General features: G+C 39.9%; 1 protein-coding gene across 1 annotated transcript in view; it reads right to left on the bottom strand.

Annotated features, from left to right (window-relative positions):
- Window positions 1–21,673, bottom strand: part of CAMKMT (calmodulin-lysine N-methyltransferase) — a 342,431-nt gene that overhangs the window by 114,054 nt on the left and 206,704 nt on the right. The window lies entirely within an intron of this gene.

Raw genomic sequence — 21,673 nt, 5'->3', positions numbered from 1 at the left:
GATAGAGCTCTCTTTCAATCTCCTCTTGAAGCTACTCCAGAGAGATTGACTCTATAGCCAAGTGGTTAGGGCACTTCCTGGGATGTAGGAAATTCAAGTCCCTACTCCAATGAAGCTTGAGTGACTGGTAAATAATGAAGAGGACAGGTCACTGATACATAGTGATCAGGATCAAGTTGGGTGCAAGCAAACAATATGCATTTTAGTATGACCAAATGTAAAGTCATACATCTACAAACAAAAAATACAGCTCATACATACAGAGTGGGGGACTCTCACCTGGAAAACAGTGACTCGCAAAAAGACCTGAAAGGACATGGTGGATAATCAACTAACATGAGCTCCCAGTGTGATGCGGTGGTCAAAAGAACTAATGCATTCATTGGATGTATGCAGTAATCCAGGGGAATATTGAATAAGAAGGATTGTGTTACATTCTCTACCACTCAAAATTTTTAGATTAAAAATTGGCTGTTTTTTAAAAAACTTTGATCTAGTTCAAACAGGAATCAATTCAAGGAAGTCCTATGGTCAGTATTATGCAAGATGCCAGACTCGTGGACCACATGGGCCCTTCTGGCCTTATAATCTATGACTCCATACCTAGGAAGCAGCATGGTTTAATGGATAGAGCACAAGACTAACAGCTGGGAGGAAGGCAGAGTTATATTCCCAGCTATGTCGCTGACACATGACCTTGAGCTAGCCACTTTACCCTTCTGTGCCTCTTTCCCCTCTCTGAAATAGGGATAACAAAGCTTACCGAGCTTTGCCATATATGGAAAGTGGTGTATATAAACACTAAGCACTGATATTATAATGAGCACTCTGACCGTACACAAAGGTTTGAACTGGCCCAGATTGCAGCAGGACACCTCCTCACAACACTGTTTGCAGTAAGCACTTCATCCTAGAGTTTCATTCATAGTAATGGCACCCTATGAAATACAAGGTCAAATCCAAAGGCTTGGAGATAATCTTTAAAGCTCTTCACGGAACTGTCCCAGACAACCTAAGTGACGTCCTCTCACTCACTCTCTCTCTCTCTCTGTGGCAACAATCTCCAGGACAGCTATATTACTCAGGAAATATTATTATTATTTTAAACATTTATATAACACACAAAATCTCCAAAGCATTTACAAACATTAACTAAATGAACCATATAACCTCAGTCTGGTGTAAAGATAATATCCTAATTTTACAAATGAGGAAACTGAGGCAGAGAGGTGAAATGCCTTGACCCACACCACACACATATAGCAAGTCACTGACTTACCACCCAAGGTTCATTCTAGTCCGAGCACCCTGCCTCTGCATCCAACTATGATCTCAACATTGATGATAACACTCATGAGATCAGGATACAAAAGTTTCTCAGCAGCTGGCTCAAGACTTTAGAATTCACTTCCATAGGAAATCAGATGGACTGCATTTTCAGAGCAAAATGTAAAACACTTTTCCAATTTATCTTTTGCACATCCACAAGAAAAACAAGATAGCAATAGAAGAACAACAAAATCCTCTTCTTTGCGCCTCAGCTGGACATTCCCTAGGAAGGCCTTTATATCTTGGCGGTGGCAAATTTTTTGTTAGCTACTCAGCTACTATGCTGAATAGTATGGTATAACTTCTTAAATAAACAGAAAATTGTTGTTTGGGTATGTACATCAATTTATGTCCTTTCAACTGACAGGCAGCCTTCTTGTAGCATAATCATGCCAGTCCTTAGGAAAGTACTTGGAATTAATTTCTGCAAAATGTAGGTATATTTTCCCCCAAATCATAATTTTAAAAAAAGGTGTGTGTATGGGGGGCTTTCTGACCGCAAAATCAAAGTCAGAGTTATTGGTAAGCCTACAAAGGCCATGGAAATAACATAAACATTTTCCTACTAGGAGTGCCTAAAGTCAAGCTCTTAAATTCATATTAAGGCCCTTATTTTAGTGACTAATTATGGATTTAAAAGCCTAAATTTAGTGCCTGAATATGGATTTAGGAGCCTAATTTCAGGCATCAAGATATGAAAATATTACCCTTAATCTTTAATACCTTGACATTTTAAAAATGTGCAATGTTAAAAGCACATTATTTTTATTGTAGTAAAACAATTTCATGTTGATTAAACTGCAAGTTTGTTTCTGTGTGGTTAAAGTTTCTTACAATAAACTGAACATTTAATGTTCAGATGTTTTCTTGAAATTAATCTCTTGAGATCCTTTTAATATATACCAGGGCCAATCCATTCAGACAAAGTATTTCTGTAAATACCAAGTCCCTTTAAAATACAAAGAAAAGCTTCTCAGTGATATCTTGTTCACTTGCTTCAAGAGCCTGAGGCAATTTAATTGCTATAGGACTTCATCTTACACTCCTCTCTCCTTCTCCATTTCCCTTTCTTCAGTATCTAACCCAACCTGTTTGGATTAGAATCAAAGATTACAAAATGATTACAAGATAGTACAAGATGAATACACCCTTCCTGATCTGAAATGGTCTCAGAACTATAGTAATGTGTATACAGGTGGGATTTGAAGTTGTAGGTTTGAGCTCTGAAAGTAAAATGCCAAATAAACTCTTAAACTTCTTAAGTGCACAACGTGATCGATAGCTACAAGAAACAATGTCATCAAATACAGATTGGATACAGTTAAAGGCAGTTTTTAGAAATAACTGCTTAGAGCAGCAAAAAGGGGGGGAAAAGTAGGCAGAATCACTGAGAGCCTTACTGCTGAACTCTGCAGAAGGCGCCTTCAAATAAATATTTCAAACCTTCATATGAATATTTTAAGCATGACAACTACACATAAACACACAGCCAAAGTGCTCAAATCCACTCAAGAAAGACTATTAAGTCATCAACCTGCTTCTGACAGGATCCACTGAATATGGCAACAGTGAGAAGTCGGGAGACAGTTGGAATCATTTCAAGACTGCTAATTTAACTTGTCTTAAAACCAACCAATGCTCAACGTGTCATCATCAATGTCATCTCATCGCAGTCTGAAAAGCCTTCAACCTAAAGCAAAAAGGTCCCCAAGTGCCACCCTTCTTGTCTACTGGTTGAAAATCTAATTGGTTCTGCTGACAGGCTTGGGAATTGGTAGGAAGGCTGTTCAGTTAATCTCCAAGGGCTAGCAAAGAGCTCAGTATCCATCTCTGAGCTTTGCTCCCTGGCTGTCGTAAAATGACTCTGATGGTAGTGCAAGCTCTTATGCTTCAGCTGTCTTCTGACTTCTGTTAAGTCAAATTCAATAAAGTTTGTCACTCAATAATCTGAGAGCTACCCAACAAAACCTCTTTGATCAATAACAGCTTGCCTGCTTGCACTTGGGAAGGTGACCTATTAAAGATTAAAAACACACCTGCTGCTTGAAGCAGAGAACATCTTTTTTATTTTTAAATGAAAATTCATCCATTAAAAGTGGTTTAACTGTTACAAGTGTGTATAAATATTACATGTTGAAAGATAAAATAAGATTAAAACAAGCATTTCGGATACAGTATGATGCTTTAGATAAGCTTAAATTAGAGTAAATAGCTTTTCTTTTTGTTTGACATACCATGTGGAGAGCTTTTCACTGCCCACATGTCACTTCTATCCTAATTTTCTTTTTCTGCCTACACTCCCCTCTATCAATTTCAGCCTACTAATTAAGACATTAGTTTTAACTTTAGTCTCAGTCTAATAATTCTGTCTGTTGCTGCCCAGCTTCCTGTGCAAAAACATGAACGCCCAAGTACACGAAGAAGACACTTTATGCCTGGGAAGGCTAAGAAGTTAATTTATAAACATCTGCTCTTTTGTTTAAGAAGCTTTCTCCACCCACACACCTACTTCAGCTGAGGCTATGACCAAGTGGTGCTCCAGATGACTCAAAAACGAAGTGACTGTATACAGATTAACCCCATTGAAGATTGACTAGTGACTAATGAGAAACACATACTACTAGGCAAATTCATTGGAGATGGAGAGCATACCTTTATTTGATTTTTTTCACATGTCCCAGGCATGAAATGAAAGCCAGAACAATTACAACGCTTCAAAATAAAAAAATAAAATCTTGAAAAAAAAACCAAAATGTTTCCTAATCAAGAAATGTTAGGTACAGAATTTTAGAAAGAACACTGGATAAATTTGCCTTTGATTCACTTCATGAAAAACAGGATAATAAATACTTTTGATATCTTCTAAATTTTATGAGAGCTTTCAGATGAAACAGTTTGACATTACCTTTTCCTGCAGTGTTTATTTTTAATAGATAAAATATTAAATGAAAAGGGTGCTTCATAGAAAACATTTAAATCAGTAAACAAAGCTGTAATTAAAGGTCAGTATTAATTACTATGGCTCTGCAGAGAGTATGGTGTATAAATATCCATTTTTGAGCCATGTGACCCATAGTGTCTGCTTCAGTAGGGCTTTCAAAGCCTCCAGAAAATTATTGAACCCTTCAAAGCAGTAATCACAAGGTGAGTAATGTAAGCAGCACCATACCTTCTGAACACCACAAACTGCTTAAACTAGTGTCCTCACTACTAATTTAAAGAAGCAAAAAAGAATTTTTTGGTTGAGACTCCAAACCAGTCTAGAGGATTTAGAAAGACATGGTCCATTAAAATGAAAGAAAGATAAATGTCTAAATTCCCTAGACTGTTTTGAAAACCTCTGACACTGGAGAAGATTTGTGTGTGGGTTATACAGGAATTAATTTGCCCAGTCTATGAAGGTAAATGCTGCTACTGCGTAGATTCCCATGCCTAATAAATACAAAGCAAGAGCTACGTGTTTGGTATCTCAAAAGCAACCAGAACATAACACATACTAACAGATATAAAACAATCATCATAATTAATTCCCTTGTTGAAAGTCTCAGAGATGCCAAGTATTGAATGCACATGAAAAGTGAACTATCTTCTTACTCCTGCAGGGCTTTGCCTCCCCATCCTGAACAGCATATAGACATCCTAGAAGGGTGGTAAAGGAAGTTGCAGTGTTGTTTAAGCCACCATTTCTGTGGAGATAGACTTCTAGCTGTGGGGCTGTCAGGCTGGTACATCTCAGAAAGACTAAATTCACTTTAATAAGGCAAATGCCCTCAGAAAAAAATCAATGTGGAATACTGCTTTCTTTAAAAAACTGTAACTACACACAGTAAATGAAAACATTTGAACTACGAACAATAGAAAGCAGAGAACAAGTCAAAGATGCAGCCAAATAATCAAAAAGGTAGAGACTCTGTTGATTACCTCAGCTGAGAAAAATCACTTACAGTATAAGAGACTGTTGGGAACAGAATTCATATCTTACAGTCATATATGCAACAGTGTTTAATTGAAGCACATACATATACACAGTATCATAAAACGCACACATCATATAATGAAAGACTCACTTTCTGGGTTCCCACCTTGAGACACCTGGGGGTCTGATTTGCAGAAATACTGAACAATTTTGCTCTGAACAAAAGTGCCATAAGTTCTCTGAAAAAAAATTAGGCACCAGTCAGCTTGTACTGGGCACCCAAAATTAGTTCAGATTTTTGACATACTGTGCCTCATTTCCCCATCTGTAAAATGGGGATGATCATACCACCTCACCTAATAGGAATGGTGTGAAAATAAGTTCATTAAAGTTTGTAAAGCACTCAGATGCTACAGTGATGAGCACCAAGGAAAAGCCCATAAGGAAATGAATATTTCTGTATCCAGTACTGTGTTTGAATAGTATGCAGTAAATAAGGCCCAGGGCCACACACTGAACAATGAGGATAAAACAAAATATTGAGCAGCTAGTCATTCTGCAAGCAACATCCATGCTGTGCTCTGAATGAGTTAGAGGTCCTGTGTTAATAATGTTAATTCTGGCCCTTCCTCACTTTTAACTACCTGATTGTGCATCCTTCATATTCTTTTAATGTAGTTTTTGTATGCAATTTCCTAGTTATTTTAAAAAGCAAACTAAAAAAAAATCCATCACATGGAACCATAATCAAACTCCACATAGCTTGGAACCTTAGATCCACATCACAGACTCCTGCCACGGGGGCCAACAGAGTAACTGGTAGCAGTAATAGGTTGTCATTCTATATGTGGGCCAGCCACAAGACAGAGAGAGACAAGGCACACATTTTGCCCGTGGATTTCACAAATATTTGCTGACAGCAGAGGAATGTTGAGACTGAAGGTTCTAGTGTAGGTTCTGAGAGGAAAGTACTCTAGTGGTTACGGAAATTTCTACCACAAATTTGACTTCTGCCCTGGCTCCTCCAGCCTGTCCTTGTCCCAGTCTCAGTCTCCCACCCCTCCACACCATCAGATCCTTATACCAGTCACCTTCACCATGGGTTGCCAACAGGGATGCTTTTTACCCAGTATTTCAGATAGAGGGGTGTCCAGGCCAACTTTAAGTAGCACTGCGACCTGGCACAAGGTTGCAACGCCACTCAAATTTGACCCAGCTGCCTCTCCAGGATGACAGACCCACTCTGTGCTAACATAAAAAAAAATGCAGGCACTGAGCAGCCCAAACAGTTAAATTTGGCAAAACTATAAGCAACTGAAAACAAGGTCTAATGATGCAAAGGCAACTTAACCTTAGATGTTGCTATCTGTGACACCTATAATAGATTTGGGTGCAGTCTTCATCACTCAAGCTGTGGTGTGGGGGGAGGGACAGCATGTCATAAAAGTCCCAATTCCATCTGTCAGAAGATTCTCCCCATCACTGGTACTCTGAAGACAGCCCCGCTAAGACCCCTCACAAGCCCTGGCCCTTGCCATCGGAGGCATACCAGAGCTGGGTCTGTGGGAAGAAAGACATAAGTCAGGGACAAAGTATGCAGTGCTGCAGGGTGTCACAGTTCAGAACTCCACCTGTATTCTCCCCTCTGTGATCTAGGAAGGGCATCCATTTTTAGGCATCTGGCTCCCAACCGTCACCTCTCCTGAGCAGAGACCCACGTCTCTCTCCCTCCTGATCAGGGTTTTTCCAGGCTGCACAGTTCCCTGCCTTCATTGTGTTATTTCCAATAAACCCCACTGCCTAACCAGGACAGTGTCTGCACTTCACTTACTCTTTGAAGATTATAAACAACATAATTGTCCACAGTTACAAGTTACCATACAGTTCTTTCTAAGAAAGCATATATATTTTTTAGGTGAAAGCATTACAGAGAAAACATATTTAAAAAATAAAAGAACCTACACACATGCAAATAAGTTTATCAGAGATCATCCCTGCAGGGGCTTTGGTAGGAGTCAGTCTTTTAAATCCCACATAGTTGGGTTTTTTTATACAAGTTCATAATAAGCTTTAGCTTAGAACAAGCACCTAAGCAAATGCATAGCTTAATCTTTCTGTTATAAAGCTTGGGTCTTTGAGCTTCAGATTCTGGATAATCAGTAGACAATGGTCCCTTCCTCAGGGTACAGCTTCATAAGTTTGGGTATTTGCATTCCCAGAAGGGAGGAATTTGCATTCACCTCTCCTAAGGTATTTCCCAAGAAATATATTTACATATATTTTCCCAAAAGACCATTCTTGTCTGCCACATTGTTCAATACAGTCCTTTGATCATCCAGGCCCACAATAACACATAACCTTTGCATTTAATACAATGGACTCCAAAGATACTTAAACTTAATTCAACAAGGATACTGTAGGAAGCTGCCATATCTGTCCCACAAGGATTTCAAACAGTGCTGTGGTCTGCAGGGCAACCTGGAGAGCCATAATTTAGGCTTAAAATACACCTATAATGCAACAGGGAGGTGTGATTGCAGCAAGTGTAGACATACAAAGCCAACTTTGTTGGAGCTAGGTTGCTAAAAACAGCAGTGAAGCCGAGAAGTTCCAGGATCCTGGGTATGAACTTCAGTGCCTAGCCTTTGCCACTGCTCATGCTGCTGCAGCTTCACTGTTATTTTTAGGAAGTTAGCTCAGTCAAAGATAGCTCAGGTATGCCTACATCTGCTGACTGAAGGTTAGACTCGCTCTTAGGGCTATCTAAATTACTCCAGGGATCCTCAAAGAAGCTCAGGATTGAGAGGACACAAAGATGGCTTAAAATTACCACAATCTTGTCACATTATGGGGTGCCCTCCAGACCAGTCAGAGGTTGTAACGTCACCTGCCTTGCAACCCTGGGTGACTTAAAATGCTCTGCTGCTGTAGCTCCCTTATCCGATGCTCCCAGTGAACCTCTGAAATGGATTCTTCTGAAGATTCCTCTCCCCCACCCGACGCCCCACAGTGGGTGGTCCAGAGCTGCTTATCACACAGACACTACAGTGCACCACCACCAGCCATGGTTACACCTGACAAGATGACCCCACAAGCCCCAATCCCCAGTTTTCCCCAGACCATGTGCTCTGCAATGTTCAGCCCTCTTCTGGCCCATTCGGAGGAATAATAAGGTTCGTTTGCACCACTAAAAAGACAAACTGCACCACTTATCGCTTTAACTGGATTTAACAATCACTTCAGTTCAAACACAGCACTAGGTTGGTTTAGATTAAAAGTAAAATAAGTTTATTAACAAAAGGAGATGGGATTTTAAGTGTGTTCAAGTTAGAAGGACAGTGTTAGAAATTGTTACAAGCAAATAAAGGTGAAAAACACATTGTAGAGGCTAAAACTTAACAAAATTACAGAGGTAACATTCTTATCACACTGTCTTCCAACAAGACAGCTGATCACCCCTCTGGTGCTCACTTCCTTTTCTTCTTAGGTGAAATATAACTTGGGGCTCTTTGCCCATCTTTTTTATAGTCCAATGAACCTCTGAAATGGATTCTTCTGAAGATTCCTCTCCCCCACCCGCCGCCCCAAAGTAAAATTAATTCAATCTGTGAGGAAGGAGACATGGAGTCCCATGGTGAAGGAGGTTCCATACTGGTGTTCACTAACATGAAAACTGATCTGTTACTGCAATCTCTCCCTCCCCCCATGATGGTTTGTTTACCTCTTATGTAAAACCATTCCCATTGTCTCTTAATGTATCTTGGAAATACCGTCAAGGTTGCAGAACCACAGTCCTTTGTCTGTAGTAGGGTAATTTCAGCCCTGCTTGACAGCCACACTTTAAGAATATAATTCTCAATATGTTTGCAATTTTGAATTTGTCCTCTGTACATACACCACACAATAATATTAATGATCAGTATGTTATTAGCTGTCTAGTGATACCTTGCCTGATACCTTTCAATAACAGGTAAGTGATTAGTGATTTAGGATATACTGAACTTGTTGGACCAGCTGAAAAGCATTTCCAGATACCAGGGAGACCCCTGCCCTCTTGCTTTGGGATGCTGTTAGGATCAACTGACTTGGGCTCATTGGGCTTGTGCTACAGGGCTAAAAAATAACACTGCAGACGTTCCCACTAGGACTGGAGCCCAGGCTGTGGGACCTGGCAAAGAGGAGGATCTCAGAGCCCAGGCTCCAGCCAGAGCAGGAACAACTACACTGCTATTTTTAGCCCTGCAGCGCAAGCCCCATGAGCCCATGTCAGTTGTCCTGGGCACTGAGACTTGCTGTCACAGGTTATTGAGGGGGGGTATTCAGTGTAAACGTACTCCAAATTAGCATAGTTAGAGGAAGTTCAGAGGCTGACAGTGAGAATGATTTGGGACATGAAAAAACTTTCATATGAGGAAAGACTAAAAAGATTGGGATTGTTTATCTTAAGAGGAGATGAATAAAAGGGTACATGATAAAAGTACACAAAATAATGAATGATACAGAGAATGTACATTGGGATCTTCTATTCACCTGGCCTTGTAATACAAGAATAAGGGGACATTTAATGAAAATGAAATGTGGAATAATTCAAATCTAACATAAAGGACTATTTTTTCCCCACTACACACAAATGGTATGGAGAAATCATTGCCACAGGATATATTACTTACACAATGTCTACACAACACACTGGCAGCAAGATATAGCGAACAGGTAGCTAAATGCTGCAATGTGCGGCTGCATCCACACTACGGAATGTATCTACACATGGCAGTGAAATGGTCTGGCAGAGGGGAAAGGCTTCCTCACTGCCTTTCCCCTACCACAGTGTTTTGCTGCTGACGGAGTTTTTCCCTGTGGTGAGGAAAAGCTCTAGCAGCAGGGAGGCAGTGGGACATGGCACTGCTAATAACAGCAGTGTAGACAGGGAAGCATGACTGGCACAAGTATAGAGCTGAGTAGAGTACATACCCACCCAGTCAGATGTGTCTTTATGTTATCCACCTAACCCACGCCTCAGGGTCTACACTGCTATTTATACCCATGCTAAGAGGTCTACACACACCTTATTCCAGGGGTTCTCAAACTGGGGGTTGGGACCCCTCAGGGGGTCATGAGGTTATTACATGGGGGGTTGCGAGCTGTCAGCCTCCACCCCAAACCACGCTTCACTCCAGCATTTATAATAGTATTAAATATTTTAAAAGGCTTTTTAATTCATAAGGTAGCACTCAGAGGCTTGCTTTGTGAAAGGGGGGTCACCAATAAAAAAGTTTGAGAACTACTGCCTTATTTTCTCTGTGCCTCAGTTCCCCAGGTATAAAATGGAGGTAATAACACTATCCTACCCATAGCTATGTTGTGAGGATAAATATATTAAAGATTGTGAGGTGCTCAGATACTATGGTAATGGGTAATATATAAGTAACTAAGATAGACAGACAAACATCCTGGCAGCATTCAAAAAAGGTTTAGACATTTGTGTGGATAAAAAGATTACCCAGAGTTATCACAATAAATATTAAAAAAAAATTTAACCATTGGAAAAAATATAAGCCTTCACGCTTCAGGGCTTAAGACAAACTCTAAGTACTGGGGATGAGGGGTAAACTTTCCCTGGGGCCAGGTTGCTTCTGTCTGTCCCAATTTACCCCATATGTCAATTCCTAAGTTCCTCTGAAAGGTGCCAAAATATCCTATTTATTCACAGAAAGAGTGAGCAGGGCTTGGGCAAAAATGAGCAGCAAAAACTTCCTCACACTAACCAACAGAGGTGAAAGTAAGCCGGTACGCCCCAGTACGGCGTACTGGTAAGAGCCAGTGCACCGTACCAGGGCCGGCTTTCCCAGAGGGCAATTTAAAGCCCTGGGGTAGCAGCGGCGGGGCTGCGGAGGGGATTTAAAGGGCCCTGGAGCTCCAGCCGCCACTACTGCCCCGGGGCCCTTTAAATCCCTGCCTGAGCCCTGCTGCCCGAGCCCTGGAGTAGCGGTGGCGGGGCACTGGCGGTGATTTAAAGGGCCCTGGAGCTCCAGCTGCTGCTACTGCCTTGGGGCCCTTTAAATCCCTGCCTGAGCCCTGCTGCCTGAGCCCTGGGGTAGCGGCAGTGGCGGGCTCGGGCGGGGATTTAAAGGGCCCCAGAGCTCCAGCCCCCACTATCCTCCCGGGGCCCTTTAAATCCCTGCCTGAGCCCTGCTGCCGAAGCCCTGGGGTAGCGGCGGCGGGGCTCTGGATGGGATTTAAAGGGCTGGGGCGGTAGCGGCGGCTGGAGCCCCAAGCCCTTTAAATCCCCGCCGGAGCCCTGCTCCCCAACTCCTGGGGTAGCAGCGGTGGGGCTCCAGTGGGCATTTAAAGGGCCGGGGTGGTATCGGCAGCTGGAGCCCTGGGGTCCTTTAAATCCCCAATGGAGCCCGGCAGCAGGGCTCAGGCAGGGATTTAAAGGGCTCAGGGCTCCGGCAGCTGCTACCACAGCGGAGCCCCAGGCCCTTTAAAGCTCTGCCAGAGCCCAGAGCCCCAGGGTAGCGGTGGCAGCCAGGAGTCCCCAGGGCTCCTCAGTGATTTAAAGGGCTCGGGGCTCCGCTGCGGCAGCAGCTGGAGCCCTGGGCCCTTTAAATCACCCCTGAACCCCAGGGCTCCCAGCCACCTCTGCAGCTGATAGTTTGGGGGTGATTTAAAGGGCCCCGGGCTCCCAGCCGCCACTACCGCAGCTGGAGCCCTAGCCCTTTAAATCAAGATTTAAAGGGCCCGGGGATTTAAGGCCCTGCCTCTTCCAGTTGAGGCCATGCCCCCTGCTCAGGACTCCGGCGTACCAGTAAGCCCTCTAACTTACTTTCACCCCTGCTAACCAACAATGTACCATAAAAGAGAACTTGCAGGGGTGAGAAGCTAACAGTCTCTGTAGTGGTGCGGCTTGGATCTGGATAATAGTCCACTAGGAAATGAACTTAAACTACTAAACACATACTACAAAAGCCAGACACTAACAACCAGTGTTGGATTCCTGGGTGATACCTAGAATTTAGATGTTCTATAACCATAACCAATTATCTGAGACATTTGAACCTCCTCTTTTTCCCACAATACAATGGAAATTTAAAGTAAAATTAATCAATATGATTTGATAAATAATCAGTAAATAATGGAGAATAAAGCATTGCAAATAGAGTATTTATAACTCACTACTACATATATGTGTAAATACATTAATTTCATTTAAATGTTCATTTAAATTAGGGTACCTAATTTTATTGAATGTGAACTTGTATACTATAAAAATTGGCAACGGTCTTAAGACCACTCAGTTGTTGTTATATTATCGTTAAATTATAAAGTAGTGAGGCTCTTAAGCATCACCAGTCAAAAATGTAACACTGTTTGTACGTGCAACTGTGTGCCAAATGATGGCTAAAGTTAGCGGTTTTAGGTGTACAATTCATAGCCACCACTAAATTTTCAAAACCAGCTTCCATTTCTGTGCACAAATCAATTGCATGTAAATTTCTGGACACTATCGCGGGCATTCACAAACTCACAGTTTGTAAATTCTATCATTTTCATTGGTACATGACTGCACAAAGACTATGGAAGTTTTTGACTAATAGATTCATAGATTCCAAGGCCAGAAGGAACCATTTTGATCATCTAGTCTGACTTTCTGTATATCACAAGCCACAACTTCACAAAACTAATTCCTAGACTGTATCTTTTAGAAAAACATTCAATCCTGATTTTAAAATTGCCAGTGATAGAGAATCCACCATGATCCTTGGTAAGCTGCTCCAATGGTTAACTACTCTCACTGTTAAAAAGGTACGGCTTATTTCCAGATTGAATTTGTTTAACTTCAATTTCCAGCAGTGGATCATGTAATACCTTTCTCTGCTAGATTAAATATTTGCTCTCCATGTAGATACTTATAGATTGTAATCCAGCCGCCTCTTAACCTTCTTTTTGTTAAATAAACAGATTCAGCTCCTTGAGTCTATCACTATAAATCGTTTTCTAATCCTTTTATCATTCTCATGGCTCTTCTCTGACCCCTCTTCAATTTATCAACATCCTCCCTGAATTGTGGACACGAGAACTGAACACAGTTCAGTGGCACCAGCGCCAAAGACAGAGGAAAGGTGACCTCTCTACTCCTACTCGAGACTACCCTGTTCATTCATCCAAAGGTCACATTAGCCTTTTTAGTCCCAGCGTCGCACTGGTAGCTCATGTTAAGCTGACTATCCACCACAACCCTGAAATCTTTTTCAGAGTCTCTATGAAACTATGAAACAAAAGTTATTTGAATTAAATGATTTCACCTTTTAGTATAAGAAAAAATATAAAAAATAGAAGCTACCAATTTATCTGCCCTAAACCATTTTTTGTTTTATATACCTTTATCATGTAACCACTTATTCATCTGCTCTATGTAAACTATATAGTCCATATTCTTTTTAATCTCTCTTCATATGGGAGACTTTCTAGGTCTCTAATAATTTTATTGTTTTTGTTCTTCTATGGGCCCTTTCTGTTCATGCTATAACCTGTATGAGATGAGGTGACCAGAATGGAATACAGTGACTAACTATGTGACTAACAATGAGTTTCTTAATTAACATCTTTGTATGATTTATATTGAGAGTCCAACTTGTGCTGATCAGTTAGAAAAAAACAGGGAGGATTCAGCTTTGTATGTTCACAAAGGAGGCTAAAACGTCTGGATTAAGTAATGCAATAAATTGTAGAGGCTAGGCTTAAAACTGCCTTTATAATAAGAAATCCTACCAGTTAAAAATGGGTCAGGGCTCAGGAGTTTATGATAGTTATAAATTCAGTGGTTACAGAAATACTAAAAATGAGTGCTCTGGAAGCTTTTTATTTCAGAACAATCAAGGGGTTGGTTAAAGCTGTTTGTAGCCCTAACTTCTTCAAAAGTGGCTTGCAGTCTGTCTTAAATCAAAAACCAAATATGCTTCTAAGGGTCAAAATATTTCAGGATGAACTCCTTAAAAGACGTAAAGGTGTCAATATACAAACAGTTCCAAGGACATTCACTCTGCTTCTATATCCAATTAAAAAGTATCCTGAGAGATCTGTATCTCAAAGAGTTAATCTACCCAGGTAATATTTTAATTGATGCTTCCTTTCAGGAAGCAATAAAACTCCAATTGAAGACCTTTTTTTAAATAAACTTTTACTGTCCATATTGCATTATTATTAATTATTATTATTCATCTGATAGCCCAGGATTTTAATGTTATCTTGGATGATGACCTGGATAGATTGGTCCCCTTAGGACTGAATCAGTTACTGTAAAAAAAAAAAAAAGACTTAACTCAAATAAAACCAGCAACATCTGTAAATGTTTACAGCATGAGGAATGGAATATATCTTTCAAATAATACAAAATGAATGTAATATACCTTCTTTCCCCATAGAACACAGAATCACATTGCTTATTTCTTTAATTTTTCTGTCCTGAATGCATGGGCTTTAAAATCAGAAGAATCCAAGATGGAAATGTCAGATCTTTGATCTCTTATACTATATCTGTAATCACTTGTACAGTTGTAAGCAAGCTTCATTTAGGGAAATGATTGCTTTCTACATAGCTGTATTGAGGTTCCCTATATACTCACATTTGTCATAGTATAATTTGTGGGAGATTATTGAAAAGAGGGATCATTCTCTGACTTTGTGTTCTGGGCTACAAATGAATGTAAGAGAACCCAGATAATTTTGTTCACTTTGCATTACACAAAATAGCAACAGATAGAAACCTGACACTTGAAAGAAGAAACAATGCTGGATGTTGAACATAAAAAGAAGAGTGGGACGTAATGGAGTTTACAAAGCTCTTAAAAGACACAGGGTCAGTTAGGTGTTCTGCAGATAGCTCTGGATGGAGGGGGCATTCATGTATACCACATGTGTGAGTATGGTAACAAGGGAAAAAACTGTTGGTTAATACTGTCAAATTGTCAACTATAAGAGGCTTAAGGCTCATACTAGGGAAATTTACTAAGATGATTTGTTTATTAAGAACAATAGAGTATTAATGGGAATGTTTGAGAAATTTTGCAGTAATGTCTACAGTTCAATCTCAGTTAAGAATTCTCTACAGCTAGACACATTCTTGGATCAAATTGCTCTCTCGGTAGTGGAGAACAATTATAAGAAAACTCTGAGCTCTCTCAGAGAAGGGGTTGATGCAAAGACAGAGTCAGGAAATGCACTCTATTCAGAAAAGTTCTCAGTGAAATTTGTCTGACATGGTTTAATCTATTTTAAACAGAATTTTTTTATTCCTTGAGAAAAAGAAGCTCTTTCACCAGAACTTTCTAGGGTTTTTCTCATGGTGATTCATAAGCCAGGAAAAGCAATGTTTTATGTTAATGTAATCAGATGGGATTGCTAACATGGTTTTCACAAGCCCCATTATTTGTTAATAATGACATGAAGATTTTCATCAAAATTCTCAAACTTTAAATAATACCATATTTGGTTAACAATGACCAGATGTGGCTTATTTGAGGTTGACAATGGGAGATAACAGATGGTTATTTAACATTTTAAACATTCTGAAGGGGAAATGGAAAGGGAGGGTGGCTGTGTTCATCAAAGCAGAAAAAGTCCTTGATGGTGTTGAGTGGCCCTTTCGTCTTGCTGTTTGAGTTACTTTCAAAGGTGAGCTTACCTCCCAAATTTCTCAGACTCCTTTATTCTATTTGACTGGAGAAAATGGGGATCAAAATCAATGAATACTTGTGTTTAACTTTACTACCAGATGAGTTAAAAACCTGTTGAGCTCCAGGATGCTCTACAGGTTTAAAACACAAATTCATTCTTCATTTGGTTGTTTCATCATTAGCTGAGAACTTGTCTGCCATTTCTCATCTTGATGTGAACATTACCCATATAGATCAATAGGTCTTTCTCCTGACTGCTGCAGTTGCTATCAGTAACAGCTTGATGAAGACTCTAGGAACCGTTAAGAAGTCAAATGACAAAATTCTATATTAAAAATGGCTCTTTTGATAGAAGAATTCATGACATTTCTGATGAAAAAGCCTGATGAGAATGTCAACATCAATGCTAAGTAAATGGATGTTACAATAACCTAAGGAACACGAAATTAGAGTCTCCATCCAGAAACTTGACTTTTTTGTGTACATGCTGAGATATCTGAGCCTTTACTCTTCCATCTCTTGTTGGCAGAAACAATACAATAGAGCTGATAATCCACTACCTTTCTCTATAGTCCCTGTCTCTAGCAGGTGTGGTATTGCCTGATCCATATGGTCTTGCTTTGATATATTCCTGGAGATATAAGAGGGGACATACTTTGCCTGGTGCCTTGGAGAATTCTATTTCATTTTCATTTTCTAGAAGATAATTAATTTCCAGTAGCTACCAGTCTATGATAATTTTGTACCATTGGGTTAAGAGATTTAACATACATTCTCAGATCTGTTCTGCATGGTATGGGACAGTAACCTAGTAAATAACCAGGCTGATATTCTAGTAGGACTTGGCTTGACACACCCTCCGCCCCATGCCTGCATAAATCTTTTATGCAAGTGTCTGTAATAGATTCATAGATTCACAGATATTTAGGTCAGAAGGGACCGTTATGATCATCTAGTCTGACCTCCTGCACAACGCAGGCCACAGAATTTCACCCATCACTCCTACAAAAAAAACCCTCACACCTATATCTGTGCTATTGAAGTCCTCAAATTGTAGTTTAAAGACTTCAAGGAGCAGAGAATCCTCCAGCAAGTGACCCGTGCCCCATGCTACAGAGGAAGGCGAAAAACCTCCAGGGCGTCTTCCAATCTGCCCTGGAGGAAAATTCCTTCCCGACCCCAAATATGGCTATCAGCTAAACCCTGAGCATATGGGCAAGATTCATCAGCCAGATACTACAGAAAATTCTTTCCTGGGTAAGTCGGATCTCACCCCATCTAATAGCTCATCACTGGCCATTGGGCCTATTTATGAATATTTAATTACCAAAACCATGTTATCCCATCATACCATCTCTTCCATAAACTTATCGAGTTTAATCTTAAAGCCAGATAGATCTTTTGCCCCCACTGGTTCCCTTGGAAGGCTATTCCAAAACTTCACTCCTCTGATGGTTAAAAACCTTCATCTAATTTCTAGTCTAAATTTCCTAGTGGCCAGTTTATATCCATTTGTTCTTGTGTCCACATTGGTACTGAGCTTAAATAATTCCTCTCCCTCTCTGGTATTTATCCCTCTGATATATTTATAGAGAGCAATCATATCTCCCCCTCAACCTTCTTTTAGTTAGGCTAAAGCTCCCTGAGTCTCCTTTCATAAGACAAGTTTTCCATTCCTCAGATCATCCTAGTAACCCTTCTCTGTACCTGTTACAGTTTGAATTCATCCTTCTTAAAAATGGGAGACCAGAATTGCACACAGTATTCCAGGTGAGGTCTCACCAGTGCCTTGTATAACGGTACTAAAACCTCCTTATCCCTACTGGAAATACCTCTCCTGATGCATCCCAAGACCGCATTAGCTTTTTTCACAGCCATATCACATTGGCGGCTCATAGTCATCCTATGATCAACCAATACTCCAAGGTCCTTTTCCTCCTCCGTTACTTCTAATTGATGCGTCCCTAGCTTATAACTAAAATTCTTGTTATTAATCCTTAAATGCATGACCTTACACTTCTCACTATTAAATTTCATCCTATTACTATTACTCCAGTTTACAAGGTCATCCAGATCCTCCTGTAGGGTATCCCTGTCCTTCTCTAAATTGGCAATACCTCCAAGCTTTGTATCATCCGCAAACTTTATTAGCACACTCCCACTTTTTGTGCCAAGGTCAGTAATAAAAAGATTCGATAAGATTGGTCCCCAAACCGATCCTTGAGGAACTCCACTGGTAACCTCCCTCCAGCCTGACAGTTCACCTTTCAGTATGACCCGTTGTAGTCTCCCCTTTAACCAATTCCTTATCCACCTTTCAATTTTCCTATTGATCCCCATCTTATCCAATTTAACTAATAATTCCCCATGTGGCACGGTATCAAATGCCTTACTAAAATCTAGGTAAATTAGATCCACTGTGTTTCTTTTGTCTAAAAAATCTGTTACTTTCTCAAAGGAGGAGATCAGGTTGGTTTGGCACGATCTACCTTTTGTAAAACCATGTTGTATTTTGCCCCATTTACCATTGACTTCAATGTCCTTAACTACCTTCTCCTTCAAAATTTTTTCCAAGACCTTGCATACTACAGATGTCAAACTAACAGGCCTATAATTACCCAGATCACTTTTTTTCCCTTTCTGAAAAATAGGAACTATGTTAGCAATTCTCCAATCATACAGTACAACCCCTGAGTTTACAGATTCATTAAAAATTCTTGCTAATGGGCTTGCAATTTCTTGTGCCAATTCCTTTAATATTCTTGGATGAAGATTATCTGGGCCCCCCGATTTAGTCCCATTAAGCTGTTTGAGTTTCGCTTCTACCTCAAATATGGTGATGTCTACCTCCATATCCTCATTCCCATTTGTCATGCTACCATTATCCCTAAGATCTTCTTTAGTCTTATTAAAGACTGAGGCAAAGTATTTGTTTAGATATTGGGCCATGCCTAGACTATCCTTGACCTCCACTCCATCCTCAGTGTTTAGCGGTCCCACTTCTTCTTTCTTTGTTTTCTTCTTATTTATATGACTATAGAACCTTTTACTATTGGTTTTAATTCCCTTTGCAAGGTCCAACTCTACTTGACTTTTAGCCTGTCTCACTTTATCCCTACATGTTCTGACCTCAATAAGGTAGCTTTCCTTGCTGATCCCTCCCTTCTTCCACTCCCTATATGCTTTCTGCTTTTTCTTAATCACCTCTCTGAGATGCTTGCTCATCCAGCTTGGTCTATAACTCCTGCCTATGATTTTTTTCCCCTTACTTGGGATGCAGGCTTCTGATAGCTTCTGCAGCTTTGATTTAAAATAATCCCAGGCCTCCTCTACCTTTAGATCCATAAATTCTTCAGTCCAATCCACTTCCCTAACTAATTTCCTTAACTTTTGAAAGTCAGCCCTTTTGAAATCAAAAACCCTAGCTGCAGATTGTATCATAACAGGAGCCTCTCTTGGTTTGCCTTTGTCCAAGCTGACAAAAGCAAAGTCCTTGGTTACATCCTCTACTGCAATTTCTAGCTTCTTTTTAGGGTGGAATCATGTGTTTATTCTGCTCCACAACTGCTTTTTCCAAAATGCTTATCTTCAAAAAACTTTATCAGAGATGAAAGTCAGCTTCACGTGGGGTTCCTCTTTTCAGAGCCAGTGTGGGGATGACTTCAAATGTGTATCTTTAGAAGCATCTGAGATATCACTGCAACAAGTTAATATGAATCTAGCAAAGCCAGTCTACATGGACACTACAGGGCCCCCAAATTACTTTATAAGGATTCTGTGATTTTCAGTCACCAGGGTTCTTAAAAAAATATCCTCCTCTGAGAAGATTCCTACATTGTTTGCCAAAATTGTTAATGTTTTGGTCACTTTGTTACTCTAAATAGTGTTTCTTATTATTTTAGATCCTAAAGGATCTTATGAACGGTCATACCTTCTTGAGATTTTCCCAAGACTTAGGGAGTCTCCAAGACCTCATGTTATTACCCCTTCACATAAGAGAAGAATTAGGGGTCACGCAATGAAATTAATAGGCAGCAGGTTTAAAACAAACATAGGGGAGTACTTATTCTCACAATATACAGTCAAACAGTAGAAATCAGGTTTCCAAGGGTTGTTGTAAAGGCCAAAGTATAACTGGGTTAAAAAAAGAATTAGATAAGTCCATGGAGTACAGGTCCATCAATGGCTATTAGCCAAGAGGGTCAGGGACACAACCCCATGCCCTGAGTGTCCCTACACCTCTGACTGCCAGAAGCTGGGACTAGACAACAGGTAATGGATCACTCAGCAATTGCCTGTTCTGTTCATTCTCTCTGAAGCACCTGGCTTTGGCCACTATCAGAAGACAGGATACTGAGCTAGATGGACTCTTGGTCTGACCCAGTATGGCCGTTCTTACATTCTTCTGATTTCTGTATGGAGACATCACATGAAACTGGAGTGGAGTTTACCAGAGATGTACATCCTTTGCTATTTCAAATATTGTGATTATCCGAGCACTTCAGAGCACCATGATCTTTGAGCAAGGATTGCAAGGCACACACTCAGAGAAGTCAGAGCAAGTAGAGAACAAAAATATTAGAAAATTTAAATTAAAAAAACCTGAAAGAATAAGGAAAAAGGAAAGCTCATGGGAAGGAGGTTGCTATTATGTAGTCTGTAATCAACCCGGTGATGACTGCTGCACCTGGGAAGTTTCAGAAAAGTCCACAACTTTTACAGTATGTGTCATAAGTCACATGTTTCAGGAGCATGTCCCCACACAGAAATTTTAGGGGAAAAACAGTCATTTTACTTACAAAGTCACATCATAACCAATGCAAACATTTTTTTCCATGCAGCTTAGTTTTGTGGCAGGATGATTAATGTTTACTTAATCACTTACATACTGGAAAACAGAAATTGTTTTATTACAGAATTTTAAATGTTTTTCTTCATAAACTAAATGTTGACTAACTATTTAGCGGCACACCGCTCTTTAACACAAAATGTCTTCTCAAAGGATGCAATTTGTTGTGATTCTCCCAGAAACAAATGTGTCACATTATTTAAGGTAAAGACTATCATTTTCAAAAATTGTTACTTATCACAGGCTTTGGTGTTTTTTATTATTGTAAAAATAAATTGCAAGTATTTATATATGTGTATTGTTTGGCCAGCAAATGGAAAACTCTGAGATTTTTAATTTTTAGCAAAGTAGGCATTTTTTCTTGGCAAACACAATGTAAACTTTATTAATCAAAAGTCATAATAGTTTTACACTGCTAGTAAAATAAATATTAACCATGAAATGAAAGCTGACAAGAATCCTTACAAAATGCACTACAAAACCCAATACCTCTCTTATTAGGCTGGTCTGGTGGGTTACTGCTGGTAAAAAAACAATTTATAAGGAATTCTGAGTTTAGGTCTTGACATATCCTTTGAAAAGAACTATCATTTAGTCGTTAAATCATTGGAATCAGAACCTAGACTCTTGGGTTATACTTCCAGCTCTGTTATTCACTGGCTGTGTAGCTTTGGCCAAGTTACATAACATCTGCAACATCCGTAGAAGGGGACAGTGCATACTTACCTCATGGGCATTGTGATGGTTATTAATGAAAATTTATAAAATGTTATGATATCCTGTCAAAAGAGGTTGTAATGTACTGTAAAATATGAAAATCTCATTAATCTTCTACTTCACACTTTATTCACATTTACTTGGTTTTCCACCAAGCAGCCTATGTCATTACTTTGAGCAAATAAT

This window comes from Lepidochelys kempii, chromosome 3 (genome assembly GCF_965140285.1).
Source record: "Lepidochelys kempii isolate rLepKem1 chromosome 3, rLepKem1.hap1, whole genome shotgun sequence".
NCBI classification, from domain to species: domain Eukaryota; kingdom Metazoa; phylum Chordata; order Testudines; family Cheloniidae; genus Lepidochelys; species Lepidochelys kempii.
This window is presented reverse-complemented; position numbering and strand designations above follow the sequence as displayed.